Below are 12370 nucleotides of genomic sequence, written 5' to 3'. Positions count from 1 at the left end.
AATAAAGTATCAAACCCTTTCTCACATCACACACAAAAGTGAATTCCATATAAACAGCATATTTAAATAAGAATTTAAGCCATGTAGCTTTTAGTTGGCCACCAGAATCGTAGCTTCATGACTTCCAAAGAAGCAAAGATTTCTAAAAATAGACATATATGCTAAATATTTTCAAAAAATAACAAATTATTATACATTAGAATTAACAGCTTTTATTCATCTAACATCCATTAGAAGAGAATGAACAGAGTGGTAGAAATTATTCCAAAAACATATATCTGATAAAAGAATGCAAAGCACTCCTATAAATTTGTAAGGAAAAGACAGACAATCCAAAAGAAAAAAATTGGCAAATTCTTCAACAGACACTTCCTAAAGCAGATACACAAATGCCTATTTAAACATACAAAATGGATGCTCAGTTAATTAATCATTATAGAAATACCAATTTAAATTATAATTAATTACCATTGAAAATCACCTAAAATCATTAAACTGAAAAATGTGGTAATTATGTACTGCCAAAATTTCAGAACTTCTGGTATAACCACTTTGGAGAATGTCCCGTGATATCAGAATGAATTGGATGTAAATATGAGCCAGAAATAGATATGAGACAGACATTAAAGATATTTGTTAACATGCAAAATAATGTAATTTTTCTATTTGATATTTTTCTTCTTGAAAATACAGATACTATTCTTAAAATACACTTAGACTGATGTAATGGAGTCTTTTAGGATGGACTGGTTGTATCTCCTTGTAGTCCAAGGGACTCTCAAGAGTCTTCTCCAACACCACAGTTAAAAAGCATCAATTCTTTGGTGCTCAGCTTTCTTTATAGTCCAACTCTCACATCTATACCTGACTACTGGAAAAACCATAGATTTGACGAGACGGATCTTTGTTGGCAAAGTAATGTCTCTGCTTCTTAATATGCTGTCTTGTTTGGTCATAACTTTTCTTCCAAGGAGTAAGCATCTTTTAATTTCATGGCTGCAGTCACCATCTGCAGTGATTTTGGAGCCAAAGAAAAGAAAGTCTGTCACTGTTTCCATTGTTTGCCCATCTACTTGCCATGAAGTGATGGGACTAGATGCCATGATCTTAGTTTTCTGAATGTTGAGCTTTAAGCCAACTTTTTCACTCTCGTATTTCACTTTCATCAAGAGGTTTTTTAGTTCCTCTTCACTTTCTGCCATAAGGGTGGTGTCATCTGCATATCTGAGGTTATTGATATTTCTCCCAGCAATCTTGATTCCAGTTTGTGCTTCATCCAGCCCAGTGTTTCTCATGATGTACTCTGCATATAAGTTAAATAAGCAGGATGAAAATATATAGCCTTGATGTACACCTTTCCGGATTTGGAACCAGTCTGCAGTTCCACGTCTAGTTCTAACTATTGCTTCCTGACCTGCATGCAGATTTCTCAGGAAGCAGGTCAGATGGTCTGCTATTCCCATTTCTGTAAGAATTTTCTACAGTTTGGTGTGATTCACACAGTCAAAGACAAAACAAAAGCTCCTTGAGCTTTAATAAACTGTGAGGTGTTCTTACAGTAAAAAATAAAAACAAACATCAATCTATATTTGATTAATACTTTTGGGTCTGATTTATTTTATTAATTCCATTAATAAAGAGTTTAGTGATAGCTGTCTTTAAGTATGTTCATTATGTTCCTTGAAGGAAAGGTAGAAATTTTCCTGGGGAAATATTGACTTTACCTTAATAATTAAAAGAAAAAATACTGAATAAAATTGTACTTTCAAGCACAAAGAAACATGGGAGTAAGTTTAGAATATTACCCAGGAAGTGCATTTACATATATACAATGCAAAAATGACTTTGTCTTCTTTCTTTTCTCTAATATATTTAGATATTAAATAGGCATAAGAATGATGTTGGTCATACAAGTTTGCACACAAATTGAATGATGATTCTAGTCATTTTATAGCCCTGTTGCTTAGTAATGTAATTTTTATATGCTGCATTTATGGAAATTGTCATTTTCTTTGCTTTCAATTTGACTTTTTCTTATATCTCTATAGTGTTTTAAACTTATGTGTACAGCATTTTTTCTACTTTGGTATAAAATGGAAAATAATTTCCCTCACAGTTATCTCTGTACACAAAAATACAATTTGATTATTTTTTTCTGACCATTTTAAGAATCATCTAATTTAATTTTAGCTCTTTTTGTTTTTTGATTTCTACAACTTTGATTCTATGATTGTCAAATACAGTATAATTTAATATTGATTCTTGCCAAGATGCATTATAGAAATATTCCATTATTATAGTTATGCTTTAAATATAATTACATTATCATAACCACAACTTGTGTTCATAATTTAATGCTGAACATTCTAGTAATTTCATGACATAATTTTCTAGTTTATCATGAGTTTCAGGGAAAGTTAACCTTATTTATCAGAATTTTCTGCCTTCCAGTACACCCTCTAGTTTAAGTAGTACAGCAATATCTCTAGTAACATCAATATAGTAGAACCGAATTTTGAAATTACATATTTTAGAGACAGAGCAGGAAAAGATATATAAGAAATTATGCAAATTAGTCTATTGGACTTTGAATTTTGTGCTATTTTTAATTTTTAAATTTAATAATAAAATATCCAATGCATACAAAAGTAAAAATAATGGTACAATAAGTCTTCTGTATCCTTGCCAAATTTAACACTTACAAATTTAACACTTTAAACTTGACAGGTTACCTTCGTTTATCTTCATCTTTTTTTCTTTGTTGAAGATTTTGTCATCAAAATTTATATAATTTTAATGTCTATAAAAATCACTTGGGAATCTTTTTAGAATGTGAATTCTAATTCAATAGGTCTGTGGTTGTGCATGCTGGGTGCCAAGTCGCTTCAGTCATGTCCAACTCTTTGTGACCCTATGGACTGTAGCTCACCAAGCTCCTCTGTCCATGGGATTCTCCAAGCAAGAATTCTAGAGTGGATTCCCATGCCCTCTTCCAGGGGCTCTTCCCCACCCAGGAACTGAACCCTCATCTCTTATGTTTCCTGCATTAGCAGACAGGGAGACCTGTGTTATAGTCCAAGGAGTCGCAAAGTCAGACACGACTGAGCGACTTTCATTTCATTTCACTTCTTTACCACGGTGCCACCTGGGAAGTCCCGAGATCTTATATTTCTCATAAGGCCCAGGTGAATCTAACACTGCTGGTTTAGGGACCACACTTTAAGTAACACATTTGTAAAGCATATTTCAAATGCAATGGTGTTTCGGCACTACCAACTTCGATATGCATCTCTAAAGTCCGGGCATTTTCTTACAAAGACACGTGCTTATTAATGTACTTAAAAATTAAAAATAATTCCTTATTGTCATCTAACTCACAAACCATAATCATATATTCCCAATTATAATAATTTACTTTTATGCTTAATGCATACAAACCCAACCTAACAATTCAGTACACGGTTTGTCATGCTTCAAGCCTGTTTAATATGTAATAGTCTCCCCGGTAGATTTTTTTTTAATCCGCTGACGAGTGAAAGTTGTCCTACAGCATATAACACCATCTGGGTTTGTCTGTTAGCTTCATCCATTTTTGGTGCCTTTTAGCTTGTCTATCTATCTTCCCTTAGATGGAATTTCATTTCTTTGCTGCCATTTTTTCTAGTAAACATGTACTTTTCCTAGTTTGTCTTGTCATTGAGGGTTGCAGTTTTTGTGGGGTTCTCATTTCCAGCTCTTCATGCATGTTAACTTGAGACCTGGTCCCAGTCCTGAGTCTGCAAATGTTCACACAGCATGAATGGCTTCATTCTCCACAGATCATATTGTCTTCAGTCAACTCTTTGTCTAAAGATTCAAGTGTTCTCTTTATTTCTTAAAATTTTATTATAGGCATTACATGAATAAAGAGAAAAAATATTATAACATGATGCATGTACCCATTATCAAGGTACAACAATGATCCGTTTCCCAACCAAACTCATTTTGTTCTATAGCCTCTCTGACCTCTCCAAGTCAATGTTGAATTAAATCTGAGATAACCAATCATTTTATCTGCAAGTATTTCATTTTAAAACTAAATGATAAGAACTTTAAAATTTTTCAAAAACACATTCAAAGATTATTTTATAACTAAAATTTAAGATGATTCTTTATTAACCTCAAATATCCATGTAGTATTCATGTTGCACCGACTGTCTCATAATTTTTAGGTAGGATTTTTTTCAGGACACAAATAATTTTTATATTTTGTCATTTGTTTATTTGTTGGTATCTCCTTGTAAAATCTTATTCAGCTCTCTTTGCCCCTTATTTATGAAAGTCACTATTATTATTGTGCTTGGAACAAACCCCAGAATATTTGCCTTATTTCCCATACTCTAGATTTGGTCAATTGCTTCCCCATTTAACATAGTTTTCTGCTTCTGTATTTCTTGTGAATTGATAATTAGGTCTAGAATCCTAATGAGATTCAGTTTTGAGATATTTGTAGAAAAACTAAATCACAGGTGGTATATTCATTACTTTTATTATAAATTTTTAAGTTAATTTGAGGGACAATTCTTGTACCAAAAATCCAGAAAATGTTTGCCTGCTCTCCCTTCTTTCTCTTTCTCTTCCCTTTTATTGTTTTGTACTAATTTTCAAATTCATGAGTTGGTTATCTATTTTCTTACAAACATGTTCAATAAGGGTAATTTTGTTGCTGTTGTTTTTTTAAATATAAATAATAAACATATTTGATATGTTTCAACATATTTATTTTTACATATTTTTAAAATATCTCAACTTTGTATATGAAAAAATAGGGATATAAAATAATATCTGATTTTTGTTCTTACACATTTTCACGCCACAGGGAAAGATATTTAAGTATTATAGTTGATAAAAGACAAACATAAAAAATTATGCAGCATCTTTAATTGATCTGTTTATGTGGGACCCTGGCTTTTGCTTTCCCAACCCATAATTTTTCAACCCAAGAATATTCTCATGTTTTACTAATGAGCTATATACCCAATCTTTGTATTACATAAATGTCAAGTTTTATTATATATATATATATCAATATCAGTTATTCTATCTGTATTTTTTTCTTCATTAATGGTAACAGTCAATGAATGTTAACAGTCATGGTAACAGTCAAAGAATGCACAATGAGCTGTTAATTTTTCTTTTTTTCTGTAAAATTTTTATTTGAAAGTTTGTTTTTACATTTCTTTTAATATTATTTTTACTTTCAACTTAACTGATATATAATTGAAATACAGTTCTATAAGCTGAACAGCATAGTGATTTGATTTATATACAACACGAACTGATTACTACAATAAGTTTCACAGGTGGAGCTAGTGGTAAAGAATCCACCTACCAATGAAGGAGATGCAAGATCAATCCCTGGGTCAGGAAGGTCCCCTGGAGAAGGAAATGGCAACTTACTCCAGTATTCTTGCCTGGAAAATTCCATGGAAAGAGGAGCCTGTCAGGCTGTAGTCCATGGGGTCTTAAAGTGTTGGACATGACTGAGTATAAATACAACAAGCCCTATTTTTTAGTTATCAGTGACTTTTCATGAGCCTAATGCTATTTCATAAAAAACTTCTACCACACGATACTTTGTGGTATACATGGAATCTCTAGTTTATTAAAATAAATTTATTTATCCTAACCACACTTGTTTCCAGGTAATCTAATCAGATATTCCATATATACCAAAAGAAAGTTGCTGTCTGAAGGAAATATGGTCCAATTTTAATGATTATACACATTTAGTACAATATTGTATCTTGGTGATCAATTACTAAATAAATATTAAAATTTAAAGAGATTATTTTAACTGGGAAAATTGTTAAACATAAAAAATGTGTATACATACAGGTATCAATTATATGTGTTGTTGGTGTTCATTTGCTAAGTCACGTCCATCTGTGACTCCACGGACTTCAGAAAGCCAGGCTTCCCTGTCTCTCGGTATCTCCCAGAGAATTATCAAAATTATGTCAAAATCTTGTATCAGTTAAAAGTTAATCAATTCCATTTTTCTTTTCTTAGTATTTCCACTGTAATGACTTCAGAAATCTCTCTCATATAGTTACAAAGTTTGCACTTATGAGGTTATTATGCCTCTTACTATTCAGAAGGTTAAAGTATAAGAAAAAGCAAGATAACACAATAGTAAATATTAATCTAGCTAAATCATTTAGTATTCATTATACTTCCATCTGGACTGCTTGAAGTTCATTTAATAAAGTAAATAATAATTGGGACTGAGTTCTTCCCTTGTACACATTTGCCACATTAGACTTCTGTTTTCATTCTCAGCATCCATTTTAAGTGCAAATAAAATCTAAATTTTTATTTATGATTAAGTGATTCCTGGTTTTTCAAAGGGAAGAAAAGCATTTTTGGGAACAAAGAAATCAGAAAACAGTCTGAAATCTCCTTATTTTCATTGTCATTAGCCGAGAAAGGTTTTCTAAAAGGGAAAATATGGTTGATCATTGAAGGTGACTTGCCATTGACATGGCTAGTAATTAGTCTCAAATTATGTTCAGCATAGTTCACATCCACACATCACAGAACAGAAAATGCGAGGCAGACAAACAATCCAGGTAGAAGATCATTAAGATTCCCGCTGTGACATGCCATGTGAAACCACGTTGATTCAAATTAGTCATCAGTATTGTTCTATATTTTTTACTATGGAAAGCACCAACTCACTTCACAAAATCACAGTTGTTATACATTTATGACTAGAGTACTATGCTGCACATTTACATTTATAAATTGCATTGTGTATATTCTAATATGTCTCATTAATGTGTTGCTAATAAGCAATGCTGTGCAAAATTGTTTCATTCTATTACACACCTTTCTAACAATTTAGTTTTGAATTTGTAGCTTCTTAATCTGGCTATTCCATTTCTGCCAGTGTTAAAACTGAAGAAGGAAGTTTTTCAGATCAAATACTTTTGTTTAGCCTATTTTAAATGACAAATCAATTATTTTGGTAGGATATGGAAATAAGTGTTTGTCTTAGTCAGTAGAAACTATTTTTCATAAAACTGGTATTTTAGTTGTGTGCGGTATTATTTCTTCATTAAATATATTGTATTTTACGGTATTATGGTCCAGAGACTTACAAAAGTTGTTACAGAAATTATTTGAAGAGTGCTTATCCTAGGAAATACAAACTGAAGTGTTTTGGGATAAGGTATCATTATATATATGAGGCATAGCACCCCCTGCACAATAAAATATGGTTGTATGTATCTATTAGGTTGTGTATGCATATATTATATATTTATAATAAAATTATTGTTTTCATTGTATTTTTCAGAATTGTCTAAGAATTATTATATAACTTCTCATATAATAATATATAATAAGCAGCAACTTATATAAGCAACTTCAGTTCAGTTCAGTTCAGTTGCTCAGTCGTGTCCGACTCTTTGCGACCTCATGAACTGCAGCACGCCAGGCCTCCCTGTTCATCACCAACTCCCGGAGTTCACTCAGACTCATGTCCATCGAGTCAGTGATGCCATCCAGCCATCTCATCTTCTGTCGTCCCCTTCTCCTCTTGCCCCCAATCCCTCCCAGCATCAGAGTCTTTTCCAATGACTCAACTCTTCACATGAGGTGGCCAAAGTACTGGAATTTCAACTTTAATATCATTCCTTCCAAAGAACACCCAGGGCTGATCTCCTTCAGAATGGACTGGATGGATCTCCTTGCAGTCCAAGGGACTCTCAAGAGTCTTCTCCAACACCACAGTTCAAAAGCATCAGTTCTTTGGTGCTCAGCTTTCTTCACAGTCCAACTCTCGCATCCATACATGACCACTGGAAAAACCATAGCCTTGACTAGACGGACCTTTGTTGGCAAAGTAAGAAACTTACCCTTAGACAATTCTGACAAATATTATGAAAACAATAATATTATTATAAACATATACATACCTAATATATATATATATATATATATATATGCATATGCTACTGTGGGCAGGCTATGCCTCATATATTTTAAAGATATAAACCTTATTCATAAGGCCAGTACACCTACATACTAGAGGGGAGGAAGGAGAAAGATGAGTAGAATTAGCAGAATATGCTATGAGGAGAAATGGCTCCCACACCTGGCATTCTGGGAGAGGTGATACCCAAGGAAGCTGTACATACTCGGACCCCTTGGAGGGAAGCTGAGGTGGTGTAGCTTTCATTTGTCATGTATATGATTGTAACCAAATCAGGAGTATCTGTGATACAACTTTGGTATCTCAGTGGTTCTGCTCTGAGATTTAGTCCAGGAAATGTTGCTGAATTCTGTGCTCCCAGGAGCTCCAAGACCTTCATGGGGTCTAGTTCTTTCACAATTGGCAGAGTGGGCCATGGACACATGAAATAAAATTTGAATTTAAGTAGGGCTGAGCAGTACAAAGGAGTAAAACATAGACTGGGTGCTGTAGGAAGAGGTGTATCACATGCAATGAGTCTAACTGTCAAATGTAATCAACTGCTTGTAGTCTACATCACAACTGACTTATTCCCTCTGTTGATCACTCCCAACTTCAAGGAAAACCTTCCATCACCATCCCACCCACCTAATCGCCCATTCCTGCCATTAACTTTTTAAAAAACATTCTCTTCTGAGCTTCCTTGGTGACTTAGTGGTAAAGAATCTGCTTGCCAGTGCAGGAGACATAGGTATTATCCCTGATCTGAGAAGATCCCACATGCTGTCATGACTATTTAGCCTATGCTCCAGAGCCTGGAAGTCTCAGCTATTGAGCCCATGTGCTGCACAGCAAGAAGCCTGTACACTGCAACTAGAGTAGTAAATAAATAAATAAAATTTAGTAAATAAATAAATAAAATTATTGAAAAAATGAACAAAAAAAAAGAAAACAAAAACAAAAACACTCTCTTCTTTATTTGGTCTCACCAACCCTTATCATTTGTCTGTACTTGACCTTATAAATCTGATCATGTTTATGTGTTATTCCTTGGCATACCACTTAGTTCCTTCTACAATTTCAATACTTTTTTTGATAACTCCAACAATTTTACACCTAAAAACAACATATCAAAATTAGACAACAGACTGAGTCAGAAATCTGAAAATTTTCTTAACCCCTCTTTCTATTTTATCTCACATAATGTTTTAGTTATGTCCAAGGAGCCATGGCTGCATGGGCACAGGAAGGCCTAGAGGAGCTATCACACGTTGAAGGTCAGGAAGGACAGTGGTGAGGAGATACCCCTCGTCCAAGGTAAGGAGCAATGGCTGCACTTTGCTGGAGCAGCTGTGAAGAGATACCCCACACCCAAGGTAAGAGAAACCCAAGTAAGACAGTAGGTGTTGCAAGAGGGCATCAGAGGGCAAACACACTGAAACCATACTCACAGAAAACCAGTCAATCTAATCATACTAGGACCACAGCCTTGTCTAACTCAATGAAACTAAGCCATGCCTGTGGGGCAACCCAAGATGGGCAGGTCATGCTGGAGAGATCTGACAGACTGTATTCCACTGGAGAAGGGAATGACAACCACTTCAGTATTCTTGCCTTGAGAACCCCATGAACGTTATGAAAAGGCAAAATGATAGGATACTGAAAGAGGAACTCCCCAGGTCAGTAGATGCCCACTATGCTACTGGAGCTCAGTGGAAAAATAACTCCAGAAAGAATGAAGGGATGCAGCCAAAGCAAAAATAATACCCAGCTGTGGATGTGACTGGTGATAGAAGCAAGGTCCGGTGCTGTAAAGAGCAATATTGCATAGGAACCTGGAATGTCAGGTCCATGAATCAAGGCAAATTGGAAGTGGTCAAACAAGAGATGGCAAGAGTGAATGTCGACATTCTAGGAATCAGCGAACTGAAATGGACTGGAATGGGTGAATTTAACTCAGATGACCATTATATCTACTACTGCGGGCAGGAATCCCTCGGAAGAAATGGAGTAGCCATCACGGTCAACAAAAGAGTCCGAAATGCAGTACTTGGATGCAATCTCAAAAACGACAGAAAGATCTCTTTGTTTCCAAGGCAAACCATTCAATATCACGGTAATCCAAGTCTATGCCCCAACCAGTAACGCTGAAGAAGCTGAAGTTGAATGGTTCTATGAAGACCTACAAGACCTTTTAGAACTAACACCCAAAAAAGATGTCCTTTTCATTATAGGGGACTGGAATGCAAAAGTAGGAAGTCAAGAAACACCTGGAGTAAAAGGCAAATTTGGCCTTGGAGTACGGAATGAAGCAGGGCAAAGACTAATAGAGTTTTGCCAAGAAAATGCACTGGTCATAACAAACACCCTCTTCCAACAACATAAGAGAAGACTCTACACATGGACATCACCAGATGGTCAACACCAAAATCAGATTGATTATATTCTTTGCAGCCAAAGATGGAGAAGCTCTCTACAGTCAGCAGAAACAAGACCAAGAGCTGACCATGGCTCAGACCATGAACTCCTTATTGCCAAATTCAGACTTAAATTGAAGAAAGTAGGGAAAACCACTAGACCGTTCAGGTATGACCTAAATCAAATACCTTATGATGATACAGTGGAAGTGAGAAATAGATTTAAGGGCCTAGATCTGATAGAGTGCCCGATGAACTATGGAATGAGGTTCGTGACATTGTACAAGAGACAGGGATCAAGACCATCCCCATGGAAAAGAAATGCAAAAAAGCAAAATGGCTGTCTGGGGAGGCCTTACAAATAGCTGTGAAAAGAAGAGAAGCAAAAAGCAAAGGAGAAAAGGAAAGATATAAACATCTGAATGCAGAGTTCCAAAGAATAGCAAGAAGAGATAAGAAAGCCTTCTTCAGCGATCAATGCAAAGAAATAGAGGAAAACAACAGAATGGGGAAGACTAGAGATCTCTTCAAGAAAATCAGAGATACCAAGGGAACATTTTATGCAAAGATGGGCTCAATAAAGGACAGAAATGGTATGGACCTAACAGAAGCAGAAGATATTAAGAAGAGATGGCAAGAATACACAGAACAACTGTACAAAAAAGATCTTCATGACCCAGATAATCACGATGGTGTGATCACTGACTTAGAGCCAGACATCCTAGAATGTGAAGTCAAGTGGGCCTTAGAAAACATCACTACGAACAAAGCTAGTGGAGGTGATAGAATTCCAGTTGAGCTATTCCAAATCCTGAAAGATGATGCTGTGAAAGTGTTGCCCTCAATATGCCAGCAAATTTTGAAAACTCAGCCATGGCCACAGGACTGGAAAAGGTCAGTTTTCATTCCAATCCAAAGAAAGGCAATGCCAAAAATGGTCAGACTACTGCACAATTGCACTCATCTCACACGCTAGTAAAGGAATGCTCAAAATTCTCTAAGCCAGGCTTCAGCAATATGTGAACCGTGAACTTCCTGATGTTCAAGCTGGTTTTAGAAAAGGCAGAGGAACCAGAGATCAAATTGCCAACATCTGCTGGATCATGGAAAAAGCAAGAGAGTTCCAGAAAACCATCTATTTCTGCTTTATTGACTGTGCCAAAGCCTTTGACTGTGTGGATCACAATAAACTGTGGAAAATTCTGAAAGAGATGGGAATACCAGACCACCTCATATGCCTTTTAAGAAATTTGTATGTAGGTCAGGAAGCAACAGTTAGAACTGGACATGGAACAACAGACTGGTTCCAAATAGGAAAAGGAGTTCGTCAAGGCTGTATATTGTCACCCTGCTTATTTAACTTATCTGCAGAATACATCATGAGAAATGCTGGACTGGAAGAAACACAAGCTGGAATCAAGATTGCCGGGAGAAATATCAATAACCTCAGATATGCAGATGACACCACCCTTATGGCAGAAAGTAAAGAGGAACTCAAAAGCCTCTTGATGAAAGTGAAAGTGGAGAGTGAAAAAGTTGGCTTAAATGAAGATCATGGCATCCGGTCCCATCACTTCATGGGAAATAGATGGGGAAACAGTGGGAACAGTGTCAGACTTTATTTTTCTGGGCTCCAAAATCACTGCAGATGGTGACTGCAGCCATGAAATTAAAAGATGCTTACTCCTTGGAAGGAAAGTTATGACCCACCTAGATAGCATGTTCAAAAGTAGAGACATTTCTTTGCCAACAAAGGTCCGTCTAGTCAAGGCTATTGTTTTTCCTGTGGTCATGTATGGATGTGAGAGTTGGACTGTGAAGAAGGCTGAGCGCTGAAGAATTGATGCTTTTGAACTGTGGTGTTGGAGAAGACCCTTGAGAGTCCCTTGGACTGCAAGGAGATCCAACCAGTCCCTTCTGAAGGAGATCAGCCCTGGGATTTCTTTGGAAGGAATGATGTTAAAGCTGAAACTCCAGTACTTTGGCCACCTGATGG

At 35.7% G+C, this 12370-nt stretch overlaps 1 long non-coding RNA gene across 1 annotated transcript in view; it reads left to right on the top strand.

Annotated features, from left to right (window-relative positions):
• The window catches only part of LOC129627237 (uncharacterized), a 66218-nt gene that overhangs the window by 48627 nt on the left and 5221 nt on the right, over positions 1-12370 (top strand). The window contains exon 2 of the long non-coding RNA XR_008702502.1: positions 9170-9274. This is a non-coding gene — a long non-coding RNA (uncharacterized LOC129627237). The remainder of the gene's footprint in view (positions 1-9169; positions 9275-12370) is intronic.

Source organism: Bubalus kerabau, chromosome 14 (assembly GCF_029407905.1).
Source record: "Bubalus kerabau isolate K-KA32 ecotype Philippines breed swamp buffalo chromosome 14, PCC_UOA_SB_1v2, whole genome shotgun sequence".
NCBI lineage: Eukaryota > Metazoa > Chordata > Mammalia > Artiodactyla > Bovidae > Bubalus > Bubalus kerabau.
The sequence above is the reverse complement of the archived record's forward strand: the minus strand, read 5'-3'. Positions and strand labels throughout refer to the sequence as shown.